Source organism: Mus musculus, chromosome 7 (assembly GCF_000001635.26).
Source record: "Mus musculus strain C57BL/6J chromosome 7, GRCm38.p6 C57BL/6J".
NCBI classification, from domain to species: domain Eukaryota; kingdom Metazoa; phylum Chordata; class Mammalia; order Rodentia; family Muridae; genus Mus; species Mus musculus.
The window spans coordinates 59,662,186-59,680,924 of NC_000073.6; the positions used below are offsets into that span (position 1 = coordinate 59,662,186).

General features: G+C 41.4%; 2 long non-coding RNA genes and 3 other non-coding genes across 5 annotated transcripts in view; all 5 read right to left on the minus strand.

Moving 5' to 3' along the window:
- Ipw (imprinted gene in the Prader-Willi syndrome region) overlaps nt 1-16,693 on the minus strand; it is a 59,721-nt gene extending 43,028 nt beyond the window's left edge. Inside the window, exons 1-5 of the long non-coding RNA NR_015351.2 lie at nt 16,674-16,693; nt 14,153-14,299; nt 11,625-11,771; nt 7,403-7,557; nt 5,665-5,806 (exon numbers count right to left, since the gene is read on the minus strand). This is a non-coding gene — a long non-coding RNA (imprinted gene in the Prader-Willi syndrome region). The remainder of the gene's footprint in view (nt 1-5,664; nt 5,807-7,402; nt 7,558-11,624; nt 11,772-14,152; nt 14,300-16,673) is intronic.
- The window catches only part of Snhg14 (small nucleolar RNA host gene 14), a 1,177,441-nt gene that overhangs the window by 389,449 nt on the left and 769,253 nt on the right, over nt 1-18,739 (minus strand). Inside the window, exons 85-89 of the long non-coding RNA NR_146211.1 lie at nt 16,674-16,820; nt 14,153-14,299; nt 11,625-11,771; nt 7,403-7,557; nt 5,665-5,806 (exon numbers count right to left, since the gene is read on the minus strand). This is a non-coding gene — a long non-coding RNA (small nucleolar RNA host gene 14). The remainder of the gene's footprint in view (nt 1-5,664; nt 5,807-7,402; nt 7,558-11,624; nt 11,772-14,152; nt 14,300-16,673; nt 16,821-18,739) is intronic.
- Gm23862 lies at nt 11,276-11,369 on the minus strand. Its single transcript, XR_003947081.1, has one exon. It is a non-coding gene; the product is annotated as a small nucleolar RNA SNORD116 (small nucleolar RNA).
- Nucleotides 13,805-13,894, minus strand: Gm26504 (predicted gene, 26504). The gene has a single exon (NR_002895.2). It is a non-coding gene; the product is annotated as a predicted gene, 26504 (small nucleolar RNA).
- Nucleotides 16,324-16,417, minus strand: LOC115486752. The gene has a single exon (XR_003947082.1). It is a non-coding gene; the product is annotated as a small nucleolar RNA SNORD116 (small nucleolar RNA).

Sequence of the window (18,739 nt, forward strand, 5' to 3'; positions counted from 1 at the left end):
GAAGAGTTAGGGGTACTATCGAAGGAACTGAAATGATTGCAACTCCATAGGAAGAACAACTGTATCAACTGCATAGAAACAGGCAGCAGTGGGGAATAGGGAACCGGATTTAGCCTCTAGAAAGTCTGATACTCCAGGGAAGCAAAAGACTCCCAGGACCCAATGGTGATGACTTTATCCAAATTACCCAAGAAAGGGGAGATACAATCTGTAGATACCACCTCCAGTAGATAGGCATGCCCCCTAGTCGAGGGATGGTGCCACCCACATATCTCAAAAGTTTTAACCCAGAAATTTTCCTGTCCAAAGGAATGATATGCCCAGAAATGGAACAGAAACTGAAGAAAAGGCCATACAGAGACCCCTCCACTGAGGAATCTATCTAATTTAAAGACACCAAACCCCTACACTATTGCTAATGACACAAAATGCTTGCTGACAGGAGTCTAATACAGCTATTCCATGAGACATTCTATGATCACCTTTCTAATACACATGCAGATACTCACAAACAACAATCAGGCTTATCTGGAGGCACCAATGGAAGATTGAAATAGCTGAAGAGGATTGCAATTCTATAAGAACAATATCAATTAACTGGATCACCCAGAGCTCTCAGGGACTAAACCACCAAGTAAAGAGTATACATAGAGGGAGGAATGGGAGGGAAGTCCCTTGGTCCAGCTTAGGGGGATTCTAGAGCAGTGAGGCAGGACTGGTTATGTGGGTCAAAGAGCACCTTCATTGAGGCAAAAGGGAGGGGAGTGATGGAAGATGGTATGGGGATTTTGTGTATGGGTATCTTGGAAGGTGGATATCATTTGAAATTTAAATAATAAAAATGATTGATAAAAAAGGAAAATACTTCTAATGGATATATACCTTGGAGAATTGAGGCTGTATGAGAGAATGGGAGATACTGTGACAATGAGAATGATGTAGTACCACTAGTTATCTATGGAGAAGAAAGAATAGCATGGCCAGAGATCCTCGAGTTAAGAATTATAAATATTTGAAGTCAGTTTGCAAACTATGAATTTTTTAATACACAAAGTCACTTAAATATGTTTTAAAATAGCCACCAAGGTGCCTCAATAGGTAAATGTACTTAAGACCAAGCCTCATGTCTTGCAATCAATCCCTAGAACCTAGATACTAGAAGATCTAAATAAAGGTTGCCCTCTGATTTTTCATGTGCACTATGGCAAATGTGTGCACCCCCTCCAGAATTAATGAAGGAATGGATAATTAATGAAAATATTGCAATTTTTTGTGGGAGAAATAGTTAAAATAAACCTCACTCATTTAATAATGTTTTGTTTGTGCATGTTTGAGTTACTAGGCATATGTGTGTTTGGTAGTGCTTTGTAGCAGGGAATATGGCTGTGATGAAGCCAGAACAATAGCTGTAGGTGTTGTTATTAAGAATAATCTGTCTTAGCATGTTTAATATTTTTGTTTGTTGGTGCTTTTAATTCAGGGTCTCTCATTTTTCTGGTGGTCAGTGATTAAGATAGAGTGGTTTACAGTGAACCAGAGCCATCAAGCTGTGTCTGATTACTAGCAAAGGCAGTATACACATATATAATAATGTAACACCACATTCAACTTTTCAATCATGGGTTCTATGATTTCAAATTAAGTCATACATACCTAAGTCACTTAACCAACCACTCATTTAAAATGGTTTTTAAAATATCATTCAGAATGCCTGACAAACACAGAAGTGGTTGCTTACAGTCAGCTATTGGATGGAACCCAGGGCCCCAATGGAAGAGCTAGAGAAAGTACCTAAGGAACTAAAGGGATCTGCAACCCTATAGGTGGAACAACAATATGAACTAACCAGTACCCCCAGAGCTCGTGGCTCTAGCTGCATATGTAGCAGAAGATGGCCTAGTCGGCTATCATTGGTAAGAGAGGCCCCTTTGTCTTGCAAACTTTATATGCCCCAGTACTGGGGAACACCAGGGCCAAGAAGTGGGAGTGGGTGGGTAGGGGAGCAGGGCAGGGGGAGGTATAGGGAACTTTCGGGATAGCATTTGAAATGTATATAAAGAATATATCTAATAAATAAATTAAAAAAGAACACACAGCAGATTAATAATGTAACAGCATAGGCTGTTGGCCTAATATAGAGATCATCACTTTCCTTATCTCTCATGTGCCATGTTTATTATGTCAGAAAGTATGTATGGTAACATAATTTTTATCAAGAACAAATGAAAATTAATGGATTAAAATTTTAAACAATTATTATGAAATATGCATAGGGAAAATGTATAAATGTATTTGGAACATTTTTAAAACCTGAAAAAAATCTAAAATCTTGATTGTGAATGAAAGAAGAAAATGGGTTATTCTAAAAATCCACATGTGCAACTTACTCATTTGAAAATATAGAGTATAAATAGTGTGATAGAAAATCTGAGTGCATTGTAATCTTCTGTGAGCAAATAATAAACATTATATATCTGATATGAAACAAATGATATGTAGTAATGTGAACAAGCTTAGAGTTTTTTTTTAGAGCATATCATGTTATTTGTTGATTTATTAACTCCAAAATCATGACCAATATCATCGTTAGTTTCCCTCTTGGAAAGTTCTGTAGACAACATGGTTTATGTATCTTACATAGAGCAAAACTACATTCCTAAAGTGGGGATTACTGGAAAATCACAGCAATGTTGATAGGAACAAGAGAATGTTGAATCAGAACCACAACAGAACTAATGCACTAATTCACTAATGGGGTGAATTTTCCAAGCAAGGGTCCGAGGAAATAACTGGCCTTTTGCCAGTTGTGGCACACAGGTTTTATGTTCTGAATGCCAAAGGGAAACTACAAGAATGTCAGAGTTTTAGATTAGGGATTAAAATAATTCTACCAGTTATGACAATAGGCCATACCACCCTGAACGTGCCCGATCTCATCTGAACTCAGAGATTTTATTATCCATCAAAGACCAGATTTCACGGATGTGCATAATTAACCATGGTCACAACCCATTGATCACTGCACAGATGAAAATTCACTACATTACTTAAACATAATAAGAAATTCTAACACAAATGAATGAGAGAAATAGATAAGAAAGTGAATGGAAAAGTGATTTCATTTAATCATATGAACTCAAAAATGTCCAAATCAAATACAGAGAATTAAATGAATTAAATGAGTTAATAAATTAAATGAATTAAATGAGTATGCCCAAGCATGGAATAAAAGGATACCTAATGATTGAAAATAAAATATTTTATGGCAATAAATAATTATTAAAAATATAGTACAAGTGTTTGTGTAAAAAGTAGCAATTACATCCTCCAGCTGGCTTAAATTCAAATTCCTAAAAAATATGAAAAATGGAAGTACAATCTTCCTAACATAATATATCAAATATCTCAAAGTTAAAGTTACAATATTACATTTATACTTACATCCAGTCATATGAAAAAAATAACTTACCTTTTGAGAGTAAGACCTGATAACACCAATAGTAGAGTCCTGCTCAGCAAGACCAACTATTAAGTGATAAATTCTATTTGCATATATAGATAAATATTGGTCTGTCGCTAATATCTTATTGAGGCCAAAGACTCACTTAGATAGCAATTTACTTTTCAGGAAGCACATTAGGAACACATTCTACCCCAATCCATCTTAAAGTATTGCATGCTTAATTGGGCCCATTCGTTGTTTTTGTCTATGCCTCATACCCTAGTAGTCCAGGTAGAAAGGCCGTTATTTTGCCTTTCAACCACTACTAAGCCCTATTATGGTGTTGTTTTCCCTTGCTGCAATAAGTTTAGTAAACTCAACTTTGCTTGATCATTGCTCCTTCAAGGTGGTCTTTTTGGAAATATAGGAGAGTAGCAATGTGCTACTCATATCCACAAAGCATTGTGGGAAATCCCATTTAAATCAAGGGAGGATAATATTTCCACAATTGCTTAAGTGCTCTGAGATTACCAGTTTGTGGAGTTTTATCAGCATAACCATAATTGTTATCAATTGGATTGGGAGAAAAATCAGTATTTGCAAAATTGTTACATTATATATATAATAAAAAGAAGTAACAGGGCCACTTAACTCATGCCCCTAAAACAAAATCTAAAAAACTTTAAAACCAAATAAATAAGCAAAAAAGAGAGAAAAGCCCAACATCACAGTGAAAATATCAACAATAATTAATTATTTAATAAAAGAGACATACCTTGTCCTTATTTATGAAGACAGTATCATTTAAAACAAGTTTTTCCCAGATTAATTTATTAAGATTGATGAAATTACAGTCTATACTGTAACTTCTTCCAACAAGAAGACACATGAGACAGAAGGGAGAAGAGACACACATATCCACAAAACAAAAATGGAGCCATTCATGGATGAGAATACAGCACATATGCAAGATGGCATTACAGATAAGTGGGCAATTATTGGCAAATAATTATAAGTAATGGCAAATAACTTCGCAACTGTAAGATTTCAAAATAAAATTTTTTTCATGACATAAGAATTTGACTTTAAAAAACACAAAATAATTAGAATTAACATAGGTGAAAAGCTTTATGGGTTCAGAATATTTTTTTAAATGACATGAAACTCAGAAGCCATAAAAGCAAACATGGTTATATTTGGACATGTAAGAATAATACGCATTCTGATAACAAAACAAAGTTTAAAAGTGTGACAAACATGTAATGTTTGACAATCCAAAATCTTATCTTTCCCAAATACTATAAGATCATTAAAGAGACTAAATACTCCCAAGTTTTGAGATAAATAGGAAATTAAAATAATACAGATGGCTATTAAACATGAAAATGATCAAACTCAAAAATAAAATAAATACAAGTCAGAGCAACAATTTGGGCTAACACACTGGAAAGGATCTCAATCATTTGTAAAATCTACCATAATTGTATTTTGAAAAATTGGGCAATCTAATTCATTGATTCTTACAAGAAAGCTCTTCAAGCACATTCTTAAAGGAATCATAACAATTATAAAAATATTAAGTGTCAATATACTTAATTTCAATAATTTGTGTTCTAGGTAAATTTACTTTAATAGAGGAGATGAATGCATAAATGTTAATATATACGGAAGTCTATTGCACAGAAAATTAGCACCTATATAAATGCATGTATAAGCAATATTTAAAATATTTAATTCTATTTCATCTACAAAACAGTCATATAGTCATTCAATAAATGACATAGTAGCAAAAGCTCATCAAAAAGACTCAAACAAAAGTAGCAATTTGCATAATAATATGGCATTACTACTAGAAGTGCCCCCACCAGACAGTATGTGTATCTGCTTGTATATTTATTGCTTAAAAGCATGTATATCCTTCTCTTAACAGAGAGAAACTATGGGGATAGCCTTCAAAAAAGAGGCAGCACATATTTTATGTATTAATTATATAAGTATGCATTCAGGTTTGTTTAATCATGCATTTTATTTTTAATATGTTATATTTAAATTGTCAATATATATTTATAGGAGCACTAATTACTTCCACCATTTTGAGCATATTGTACAATATTATTTGATCTATTAAACTTCTGAGATTGAGTCAAGTGGCAGCAAGGGAAACAGTCACCATGCCCAAATTATAGTTTCAGCGATGATATCCCAAAATGAGCATTTCTCACTTAAGCATTTCTTATCTGCAGGTGGTGTCTGCTGCTACACAGGAAAGAGGCATCAGCATGTATAATGGAGATTGTTTTGGTGAAGCTGCTGGTAGAAGAAATGGCACCATCTATAACTCCAACTCATCACTGTAGGTATCATCTGCCAGGAGACAGGAAAAATGGCAGAGTTTAGGAACGAACACATGTCCTAAAGAGGAAGAGGGTTGGAAAATATTATACTGTACATTTACATGAGATAGAACATATATGGTTACACTACATAGGGAAAGTCACTTTGAAGCACGGATTCATAGAGTGGCTAGAAAAAAAAAAAGAAAAAGACTTTATAACTTCCTATCATAAATGTAGTGGTGTCATTTTTCTTCTTTCTTTTTTCCTTTCTTTTTTCTTCTCCTCCTCCTCCTCTTCTTCCTTTTCCTTCTTCTTCTGCTTTTTCTGCTTTTTCTTTTCCTTCTCTTCCACTTTTGTTTCTGCTGCTTCTACTTCTTTCTTTTTTACTCTTCTTCTTTCTATTTTTCTTTCACTTCTTTCTCCTCCTCCTCTTCTTCTTCTTCTTTTCATTGTTCTTTCTTTGTTTTCATATACATTCTTTGCAAGCTTAAAAGTAACAACCACAATCTAGGGACTATAGATTCTATGCTTTCTTCATTCATTCTTTATTTTATAGTTTAAATTCTAGGACAATGATTTCAGATAAAATAATTTGTCACGTTTTCTACATTCCTGGAATAAAATAAATTTACATAAAATACTTAGTTTTGAATACTTAGTTTTGAGTAAATACTTTTCTAGAAAAAGAATGAAAAGAGTCATCAGGAGATGATTAGTCTATTAATTAGATAGGAGGAGAAAAATACAAAGAAATACTTTTTAGTGACAAAATATAAACTGATATATAAAAACACTACAAAGATTTTTTAAAAGATAATATCAGCCTGTTAAACAGTTTGACCAATAAACTCATGTAGAGCATACCAAAACATTGTACATTTCAGGAAATTAAAATTACATTTTCTATACAAATAAAATATATATGAGAATGACTAAAAGAAACCCAGACTACATTTACCAAAAACCTTCCTATGGCAGTTAGAATGATAATGCCCTACATAGGCTCCCCGGTTTGAATCATTAGTTTGAAATTGGTGTGAGAGGTTTAAAAGTTGTGAACGTGTTGAATGAGATATGTCATGTTAGGTGGGCACTGGGTTTCAAAGAATCATACCATTATTAGTGTTCTTTTTGCCTTTTGGTTGTATATCAAGATATAAGATCACAAAAGTTCTTGCTGTCAAGGATAATTGTGCCATCAAAGACTCCAATCCTGTACAACAATAATTCCAATTAAATCCTTTCTTTCTTAAGCTTCCCTAGTCATGGTGATTTATTACAGCAAAAATAACTAAATAAAACAGAATTTGGTAAAAGGAATGTTGAATTGCTGTGAAGAACCAACTGGTCTTTTTTTTTTTTTTTTGCAGGATTCTAGAATGATTTAGAACTTTGAACTTAAAATGGTGGAATGCTGTAAGAACAGGTTAGTATGCTATGCTAATAGGAGGTTACAAGATAGTAGTGCTGAGAGAAATGTATACTATTGAAAATGAAGCCTGAATTTGTTCTGGACCCCAAGGTATTATACATGTCAAAACTGTGGGATATCTGTAAAGTAGCACTTTGGTCCACAAAGTCTTGAGCACCTTGAATTCTTGGGGGAAATTTATGCATTCCTTACCTTTTAACTCGCTTTTCCTCAGGCAAGGCAATAACAGCAAAAAAAGGGGGGGGTTTACTGGTAGCTCATTCAGATATCATCAACTTTTGTCCAGTGTTGTGGTGACACTTTCTCTGGATGTCACTCATGGCCCATGAAGGAAAAGGAATGCATCTCTGTGAAGAAAACAAAGAACATATGCAGCCATTTAGATGGCACCATGCACATTGAGATGGATGATGTGCTTAATATGTATTTTGGAATGGTCAGAACACATTGAGGCTGTCAACACTTCCTGCCAAGTCCTTGGACTATCCAGTCCAGAGTGAGAACTCTATTCCTCTCAGCAATTGTCTAGTAACATAGCACTCCCATTACTTTCAAGTGTTTGGTGAGACTTAGCCTCCTATCACTTCCTTAAAGATGAGACTAGAGCAAATCTAGAGTAAAATACTGTAGTGGCTATTCCTGGTTCTCAATTGGACTATATTTGGAATGAACTACAATCCAGAATTGGGAGGCTCACCAGTGACCCTTGTCTGGAGGCTTGGAGATCCTTATCTGTATCTTGGTATGGAGATCTTGAGCCATAGTGGCTATGGATTCCAGAAGATTAAATCTCCGAGTTTAAGGAACACACCTTTAATCTGGGCTACACCTTTCATCTGGGATTAAAGCTGTGGTGGAACACACCTTTAATCTGGGCTACACCTTCTGCTGGAGACAATATAAGGACATTGGAAGAAGGGAGTCTAGCTCTTGCTCCTTCGCCTGCTTGCTGTGTGAGACTGAGTAACTGCTAGATCCTTGGACTTCCATTCACAGCTGTGACTGAACAATTGTTGGGAATTGGGCTGCCGACTCTAAGTCATCATTAAAATCCTCTACTATATAGAGACTATCCAAGAGTTCTGTGACTCTAGAGAACCCTGACTAATACAGAAGTTGGTACCAGGAGTGGTTCTAGAGTAACAGAAGTACAAGGATGAATCTTTTAAAATACTGGAATTGGCTTGTTGATCCACCAGCACTTTCAACTATTGAAACCTCTCCAGATTCTCTCCCTCCTGGGAGCTCAGAGAATTTTGAAAACCCATGGTTGAAACTACATTTCGAACTTAAAGAAGCTAATGCCCTTGATTTTCTTAATGAATTAGGTGATTCAGTGCACAAAGCTGGGGAAAAAAATCGGAAAATGATTTTACTGGCTGGCTGCTCTTAGTATCTGTGGAAAAAATGATGAATGAAAGGAAGTTGTGTGATAAAATCGAAAGGCTCCAGACACAAGTAAACGATCTAAAAGTTGATAAGTGTGTCCTTGAAGAGAATCTTCTCTCTTGTAGCAATAGAGCTCAAGTTGCAGAAAATCAAACTGAAACCCTCATTGTAAGGTTGGCTGAACTACAGCGAAAATTCAAGTCTCAGCCTCAGAGTGTGTCGACAGTTAAAGTAAGGGCTCTAATTGGCAAAGAATGGGATCCTATAACAAGGGACGGGGATGTGTGGGAAGACCATGTTGAAGCTGAGAATTTTGAATCTTCAGATTCTCAAGGGTTTGCCCCACCTGAGGAAGTAGTACCCTCAGCCCCACCCCTTGAAATAATGCCTTCCCCACACGAGGAAATTACTTTTGCAGAGTCTGATAAACCAGCAATGACTTTCACTACTGATGTTTCTCAAGGCCCACCAATAGTTTCTTCTAGACCTGTAACCAGACTCAAAGCAAAACAGGCTCCTAGAGGGGAGGTAGAAAGTGTAGTCCATGAGGAAATTCGCTACACTACTAAGGAGCTTAATGAGTTTGCTAATTCATTCAAGCAAAACCTGTGAATATGCGTGCAAATGGATTTTAAGGGTGTGGGATAAGGGTGGAAGGAACATAAAACTAGAGCAGGCTGAGTTTATTGACATGGGTCCTCTGAGAAGAGATTCTAGGTTTAATACAGAAGCTCACATAGTTAAAAAAGGTGTCAAAAGTTTGTTTGAATGGTTGGCTGAGGTTTTTATCAAAAGATGGCCTACTGGAAATGACTTGGAGATGCCTGATATTCTGTGGCTTAGGGTTGATAAAGGGATTTTAAGACTTAGGGAGGCTAAGATCAAAAATTCAGGTGACAGCAGATGCTGGCGAGGATGTGGATGTGAACATGCCATGCCCTTTGCTCTCAAGTGCTTGCTGGGTCCTCAGCTCCCTCTAAGGACTTAAGGATGATATGTGAGCTGCAATACAGGTACTCAACATTTTCTCTTAGGTCCATGCCATCAACTTCCGCCACCAGTGTCCTGAATAAGTCCACCAGCAAAATTGGGCCTCCATGGATACCTAAGCAAACAACTTTTGAGCCTTCAATCATGGCTCCAGTCCTTCTCTGATCATTACTTCTGGGTCTTTGCATGAGGTAAAATCAAACTCCTCTGAGGGTTCAGAATTCCAGCTCATGGGAAGGAGGCTTCATTTTCACAGCTGAAAAGAACCCCCCGTCTCTCTCCCTCTCTCTGTGTTAGTGAGTGTGTGTGTATGTGTGTGTTTGTGTGTGTGTGTGTGTGTGTGTGTGTGTGTGTGTGTGTGTGTGTGTCTTTTACCCTGAGACATTCCTTGCTGTGGCAGCCAGTGCCTATTTCGGTCCAACTGTCCAGTGCTCAATTTGCCTGTTGTGAAGACTTCCACTTCTCTCAAGACATTGCTTTTGGCCATCCACCCCTGCTTTGATCTCTGCTGGTGAAAAGTTATCAAACTATACTGCTCAGCTTCCCACACTAATGAAAATATCATTGTGCAGAACTATCACAAGCCAGGATCCAACTTGACTCATTTTATCTTAGTGTGTCAAATGCAGTCTGCATCCAAGAAATTATTTTCTCCCTGATGATTCCCATGAGCATGGCTCTCAAGGTGGATTTACAAAACACTATGTGCCCTGTTGAAACCTCCTTCCTATGCACACTAGCAACTTGTCTTTCCAGAAGTTTAGGCCAAAACATCAAAAAGAAAGGTCCCATGACACCTTGGTCTCTAATTTAGAGGGTCCCTCACCAAGATGGTTCTCCTAAGGCTGTGGGTGCAAGAACTGTTCCTAGACTTTCCCTTTGAACTTGCCAAGGATGCTGATAACAATGTCCAAATATACCAAGAATATCCCTTCAGCAACATCCAAAGCAACAGCACATACCAAAGAGGAGATTCCTACAAAAGTTATTTCAACAAATCTATCGAGACACAGGTCTGCAAGTCTCATGCTCCCAGCGAGTCCATCAAAGTTTCATCCATCTACAGACACAGGTAAGTGTGTAAATGTGGTGCAAACTGACCCTTGAGGTGCCTGCCATCACCTCCAAGGCTTAGCTCCTTCTCTATTTCCAAGCCAATCGCCCGGGAAACTTCCAAGCTGCCAGGGACACAGAGGCTTCTGTTCACCACCTGAACAGACAACAGTCACACAGTCCCGTTTATATGCTACTGGGTCAAGCTACATTCTACCAGCAGCCTGCATTCTATTGACTACGTAAGCAATGCAACAGGGTTAAAATTCATATAAGTGCTTCTGAGAAGCCTGAGTCCACTGCCAGATATACACATGTGAAAAGCCAAGATTTGGTGCCACTGCCACTGCTACTTTTGCCTCACAGTCTACTATCCACAATGGCTGGGGCCCTCTCCTTGGACCTTGCACGACTACCTACTGAGTATCTGCCAAGCATCTCCACTACAGCAAAGGGAGCAAGCCACCAGAGCTTAAGGACCTGCTGTGTCCTATGCCATGTATTTTTGGCAGAGTATGCCAAGCACACACCTGTCTCTGGAGAGTCTGGCTATAGCCCGAAGAAGTCAAGAACAATGGAGTGGTTGTGCAGCCTGTGCCTGACGACCATAGCACGTGGGAGACCCAAGATGCTGGACCTCAGTTTCGATGAGAGTGGCGGTACAGAGTTTTCACTCATTTTGTTCAGCTTTTCCAAGGAATGTTTGACTGGGAATCATCATAGATCCAAGCACGTTGCAGTGCATTGCATAAAGTGGTTCCAGTACTCTGGAGGGCTCTGGCTTTGGGGAGAGCAACGGACTGTTGGACACTGCCAATCCACTGCCAGGGAACAATGGGCCGAAGCTCCAAACATGGGAGAAACCAGAGGCCCTAGGCATGCTCCATGTCCCGAAGGGCCTGGACATATCAATGGCAGCCATTCCCTGATCCACCAAGACCTGGGAACCTAGAATTCATGAAGCAATTCCCATGTTCCTTACCATTTAACTCAAGTGACCTAGGGCAAGTCAGCAACACCACAACAGTTCGATGGAGACTCGGTTGGATGACATAAACACTCAGCCAATGCTGTGGGGCCATTTCCTCTGCATGTTTTCCATGGACCATACTGGAAAGGGAATGCAACCCTGTGAAGACAGCACAGAGAACATGCCCCGATTACAGTGGGACCAATACAAAACCACATGGATTATGGGTTTACCATGTACTATGGGCTTGTCATATCTCACAGGCACCCTTAACACTCCTGCTCTTACCAACCTCTTCACACTGCCCTTCCAGATCTCACTTGCTGTTATTCTCGGGCCTTGGATGTGAACATGCCATGCCCTTTGCTCTCAAGTGCTTGCTGGGTCCTCAGCTCCCTCTAAGGACTTAAGGATGATATGTGAGCTGCAATACAGGTACTCAACACTTTCTCTTAGGTCCATGCCATCAACTTCCTCCACCAGTGTCCTGAGCAAAGTTTTCAAGGGAATGAAGGCTCTTCTCCAAGCATCCAGTCAGAAAAAGCCAATAACAAGGGCAATCATAAGTCTCCTTGCCTATGCTGATGAAGAAGGAGGAGGCAGCTCTGAATAAGTCCACCAGCAAAATTGGGTCTCCATGGATATCTAAGCAAACAACTTTTGAGCCTTCAATCATGGCTACAGTCCTTCTCTGATCATTACTTCTGGGTCTTTGCATGAGGTAAAATCAAACTCCTCTGAGGGTTCAGAATTCCAGCTCATGGGAAGCAGGCTTCATTTTCACAGCTGAAAAGAACCCCCCTCTCTCCCTCTCTCTGTGTTAGTGTGTGTGTGTGTGTGTGTGTGTGTGTGTGTGTGTGTGTGTGTGTGTGTCTTTTACCCTGAGACATTCCTTGCTGTGGTAGCCAGTCCCTATTTCTGTCCACCTGTCCAGTGCTCATTTTGTCTGTTGTGAAGACTTCCACCTCTCTCATGAGATTGCTTTTGGCCATCCTCCCCTGCTTTGAACTCTTCTGGTGAAAACTTTTCAGACTATACTGCTCAGCTTCTCACACTAATGAAAATCCCATTGTGCAGAACTATCACAGTCCAGGATCCGACTTGACTCAAGTTATCTTAGTGTGTCAAATGCAGTCTGCATCCAAGAACTTATTTTCTCCCTGATGATTCCCATGAGCATGGCTCTCAAGGTGGATTTGCAAAACACGATGTGCCCTGTTGAAACCTCCTTCCTATGCACACTAGCAACTTGTCTTTCCAGAAGAGTTAGGCCAAAACATCGAAAAGAAAGGTCCCATGACACCTTGGTCTCTAATTTAGAGGGTCTCTCACCAAGATGGTTCTCCTAAGGCTGTGGGTGCAAGAACTGTTCCGAGACTTTCCCTTTGACCTTGCCAAGGAGGCTGACAACAATGTCCAAATATACCAAGGATATCCCTTCAACAACATCCAAAGCAACAACACCTACCAAAGAGGAGATTCCTACAAAAATTATTTCAACAAATCTATCGAGACACAGGTCTGCAAGTCTCATGCTCCCAGTGAGTACATCAAAGTTTCATCCGTCTACAGACACAGGTAAGTATGGAAATGTGGTGCAAACTGACCCGTGGGGTGCCTGCCATCACCTCCAAGGCTTAGCTCCTTCTCTATTTCCAAGCCAATCGCCCGGGAAACTTCCAAGCTGCCAGGGACACAGAGACTTCTGTTCACCAACTGAACCGACAACAGTCACACAGTCCAGTTTACATGCTACTGGTCAAGCTACACTCTACCAGCAGCGTGTATTCTATTACTACGTAAAGCAAAGCAACAGGGTTAAAATTCATATAAGTGCTTCTGAGAAGCCTGAGTCCACTGCTTGATATCCCCATGTGAAAAGCCAAGATTTGGTGCCACTGCCACTGCTATTTTTGCCTCACAGTCTATTTTCCACAATGGCTGGGGCCTTCTCCTTGGACCTAGCACGACTACCTACTGAGTATCTGCCAAGCATCTCCACTACAGCAAAGGGAGCAAGCCACCAGAGCTTAAAGACCTGCTGTGTCCTCTGCCATGGATGTTTGGCAGAGTAGGCCAAGCACACACATGTCTCTGGAGAGTCTGGCTAGAGCCCGAAGAACTCAAGAACATGGAGTGGTTGGGCAGCCTGTGCCTGACGCCCATAGCACCTGGGAGACCCAGGATGCTGGACCTCAGTTCCGATGAGAGTGGCGGTACAGAGTTTTCACTCATTTTGTTCAGCTTTTCCAAGGAATGTTTGACTGGGAATCATCATAGATCTAAGCACGTTGGAGTGCATTGCATCAAGTGGTTCCAGTACTCTGGATTGCTCTGGCTTTGGGGAGAGCAATGGACTGCTGGACACTGCCAATCCACTGCCAGGGAACAATGGGCCGAAGCTCCAAACATGGGAGAAACCAGAGGCCCTAGGCATGCTCCATGTCCCTAAGGGCCTGGACATAATCAATGGCAGCCGTTCCCTGCTCCACCAAGACCTGGGCACCTAGAATTCATGCAGCAATTCCCATGTTCCTTACCTTTTAACTCAGGTGACCTAGGCCAAGTCAGCAACACCACAACAGTTCGATGGAGACTCGGTTGGAAGATATAAACACTCAGCCAATGCTGTGGGGCCATTTCCTCTGCATGTTTTCCATGGACCATACTGGAAAGGGAATGCAACCCTGTGAAGACAACACAGAGAACATGCCCCGATTACAGTGGGACCAATGCAATACCACATGGATTATGGGCTTACCATGTACTATGGGCTTCTCATATCTCACAGGCACCCTCAACACTCCTGCTCTTACCAACCTCTTCACACTGCTCTTCCAGATCTCACTTGCTGTTACTCTCAGGCCTTGGATGTGATCGTGCCATGCCCTTTGCTCTCAAGTGTTTGCTGGGTCCTCAGGTCACTCTAAGGACTGAAGGATGATATGTGAGCTGCAATACAGGTACTCAACACTTTCTCTTAGGTCCATGCCATCAACTTCCTCCACCAGTGTCCTGAGCAAAGTTTTCAAGGGAATGAAGGCTCTTCTCCAAGCATCCAGTCAGAAAAAGTCAATAACAAGGGCAATCATAGGTCCCCTTGCCTATGCTGACGAAGAAGGAGGAGGCAGCTCTGAATAAGTTCACCAGCAAAATTGGGCCTCCAAGGATATCTAAGCCAACAACTTTTGAGCCTTCAATCATGGCTCCAGTCCTTCTCTGATCATTACTTCTGGGTCATTGCATGAGGTAAAATCAAACTCCTCTGAGAGTTCAGAATTCCAGCTCATGGGAAGCAGGCTTCATTTTCACAGCTGAAAGGAACCCCCCACTCTCTCCCATTCTCTGTGTTAATGTGTGTGTGTGTGTGTGTGTGTGTGTGTGTGTGTGTGTCTTTTACCCTGAGACATTCCTTGCTGTGGCAGCCAGTCCCTATTTCTGTCCTCCTGTCCAGTGCTCATTTTGTCTGTTGTGAAGACTTCCACCTCTCTCATGAGATTGCTTTTGGCCATCCACCCCTGCTTTGATCTTTTCTGGTGAAAACTTCTCAGACTATACTGCTTAGCTTCTCACACTAAAGAAAATTTCATTGTGCAGAACTATCACAGGCCAGGATCCAACTTGACTCAAGTTATCTTAGTGTGTCAAATGCAGTCTGCACCCAAGAACTTATTTTCTCCCTGATGATTCCCATGAGCATGGCTCTCAAGGTGGATTTGCAAAACACGATGTGCCCTGTTGAAACCTCCTTCCTATGCACACTAGCAACTTGTCTTTCCAGAAGAGTTAGGCCAAAACATCGAAAAGAAAGGTCCCATGACACCTTGGTCTCTAATTTAGAGGGTCTCTCACCAAGATGGTTCTCCTAAGGCTGTGGGTGCAAGAACTGTTCCTAGACTTTCCCTTTGACCTTGCCAAGGAGGCTGACAACAATGTCCAAATATACCAAGGATATCCCTTCAACAACATCCAAAGCAACAGCACATACCAAAGAGGAGATTCCTACAAAAGTTATTTCAACAAATCTATCGAGACACAGGTCTGCAAGTCTCATGCTCCCAGCGAGTCCATCAAAGTTTCATCCATCTACAGACACAGGTAAGTGTGTAAATGTGGTGCAAACTGACCCTTGAGGTGCCTGCCATCACCTCCAAGGCTTAGCTCCTTCTCTATTTCCTAGCCAATCGCCCGGGGAAACTTCCAAGCTGCCAGGGACACAGAGACTTCTGTTCACCAACTGAACTGACAACAGTCACACAGTCTCTTTTACATGCTACTGGTCAAGCTACACTCTACCAGCAGCGTGCATTCTATTACTATGTAAAGCAATGCAACAGGGTTAAAATTCATATAAGTGCTTCTGAGAAGCTTGAGTCCACTGCTTGATATTCCCATGTGAAAAGCCAAGATTTGGTGCCACTGCCACTGCTATTTTTGCCTCACAGTCTACTTTCCACAATGGCTGGGGCCTTCTCCTTGGACCTAGCACGACTACCTACTGATTATCTGCCAAGCATCTCCACTACAGCAAAGGGAGCAAGCCACCAGAGCTTAAAGACCTGCTGTGTCCTCTGCCATGGATTTTTGGCAGAGTAGGCCAAGCACACACCTGTCTCTGGAGAGTCTGGCTAGAGCCCAAAGAACTCAAGAACATGGAGTGGTTGGGCAGCCTGTGCCTGACGCCCATAGCACCTGGGAGACCCAGGATGCTGGACCTCAGTTCCGATGAGAGTGGCGGTACAGAGTTTTCACTCATTTTGTTCAGCTTTTCCAAGGAATGTTTGACTGGGAATCATCATAGATCCAAGCACGTTGCAGTGCATTGCATCAAGTGGTTCCAGTACTATGGAGTGCTCTGGCTTTGGGGAGAGCAATGGACTGCTGGACACTGCCAATCCACTGCCAGGGAACAATGGGCTGAAGCTCCAAACATGGGAGAAACCAGAGGCCCTAGGCATGCTCCATGTCCCGAAGGGCCTGGCCATAATCAATGTCAGCTGTTCCCTGCTCCACCAAGACCTGGGCACCTAGAATTCATGCAGCAATTCCCATGTTCCTTACCATTTAACTCAGGTGACCTAGGGCAAGTCAGCAACACCACAACAGTTCAATGGAGACTCGGTTGGAAGACATAAACACTCAGCCAATGCTGTGGGGCCATTTCCTCTGCATGTTTTCCATGGACCATACTGGAAAGGGAATGCAACCCTGTGAAGACAACACAGAGAACATGCCCTGATTACAGTGGGACCAATGCAAAACCACATGGATTATGGGCTTACCATGTACTATGGGCTTGTCATATCTCACAGGCACCCTCCACACTCCTGCTCTTACCAACCTCTTCACACTGCCCTTCCAGATCTCACTTGCTGTTACTCTCAGGCCTTGGATGTGATCGTGCCATGCCCTTTGCTCTCAAGTGCTTGCTGGGTCCTCAGCTCACTCTAAGGACTGAAGGATGATATGTGAGCTGCAATACAGGTACTCAACACTATCTCTTAGGTCCATGCCATCAACTTCCTCCACCAGTGTCCTGAGCAAAGTTTTCAAGGGAATGAAGGCTCTTCTCCAAGCATCCCGTCAGAAAAAGCCAATAACAAGGGCAATCATAGATCCCCTTGCCTATGCTGACGAAGAAGGAGGAGGCAGCTCTGAATAAGTCCACCAGCAAAATTGGGCCTCCAAGGATATCTAAGCCAACAACTTTTGAGCCTTCAATCATGGCTCCAGTCCTTCTCTGATAATTAATTCTGGGTCTTTGCATGAGGTAAAATCAAACTCCTCTGAGAGTTCAGGATTCCAGCTCATGGGAAGCAGGCTTCATTTTCACAGTTGAAAAGAAACCCCCTCTCGGTCCCTCTCTCTGTGTTAGTGTGTGTGTGTGTGTGTGTGCGCGTGTGTGTGTGTGTGTGTGTGTGTGTGTGTGTGTGTGTGGCTTTTACACTGAGACATTCCTTGCTGTGCTAGCCAGTCCCTATTTCTGTCCACCTGTCCAGTGCTCATTTTGTCTGTTGTGAAGACTTTCACCTCTCTCATGAGATTGCTTTTGGCCATCCACCCCTGCTTTGATCTCTTCTTGTGAAAACTTCTCAGACTGTACTGCTCAGCTTCTCACACTAATGAAAATCCCATTGTGCAGAACTATCACAGGCCAGGATCCAACTTGACTCAAGTTATCTTAGAGTGTCAAATGCAGTCTGCATCCAAGAACTTATTTTCTCCCTGATGATTCCCATGAGCATGGCTCTCAAGGTGGATTTGCAAAACACGATGTGCCCTGTTGAAACCTCCTTCCTATGCACACTAGCAACTTGTCTTTCCAGAGGAGTAAGGCCAAAACATCGAAAAGAAAGGTCCCATGACACCTTGGTCTCTAATTTAGAGTGTCCCTCACCAAGATGGTTCTCCTTAGGCTGTGTGTGCAAGAACTGTTCCTAGACTTTCCCTTTGACCTTGACAAGGAGGCTGACAACAATATCCAAATATACCCAGGATATCCCTTCAACAACATCCAAAGCAACAGCACCTACCAAAGTGGAGATTCCTACAAAAGTTATTTCAACAAATCTATCGAGACACAGGTCTGCAAGTCTCATGCTTCCAGCGAGTCCATCAAAGTTTCATCAATCTACAGACACAGGTAAGTGTGTAAATGTGGTGCAAACTGACCCGTGAGGTGCCTGCCATCACCTCCAAGGCTTAGCTCCTTCTTATTTCCAAGCCAATCACCCGGGAAACTTCCAAGCTGCCAGGGACACAGAGCCTTCTGTTCACCACCTGAACAGACAACAGTCACACAGTCCCGTTTACATGCTACTGGGTCAAGCTACACTCTACCAGCAGCGTGCATTCTATTGACTACATAAAGCAATGCAACAGGGTTAAAATTCATATAAGTGCTTCTGAGAAGCCTGAGTCCACTGCTTGATATTCCCATGTGAAAAGCCAAGATTTGGTGCCACTGCCACCGCTACTTTTGCCTCACAGTCTAATTTTCACAATGGCTGGGGCCCTCTCCTTGGACCTAGCACGACTACCTACTGAGAATCTGCCAAGCATCTCCACTACAGCAAAGGGAGCAAGCCACCAGAGCTTAAGGACCTGCTGTGTCCTACGCCATGGAT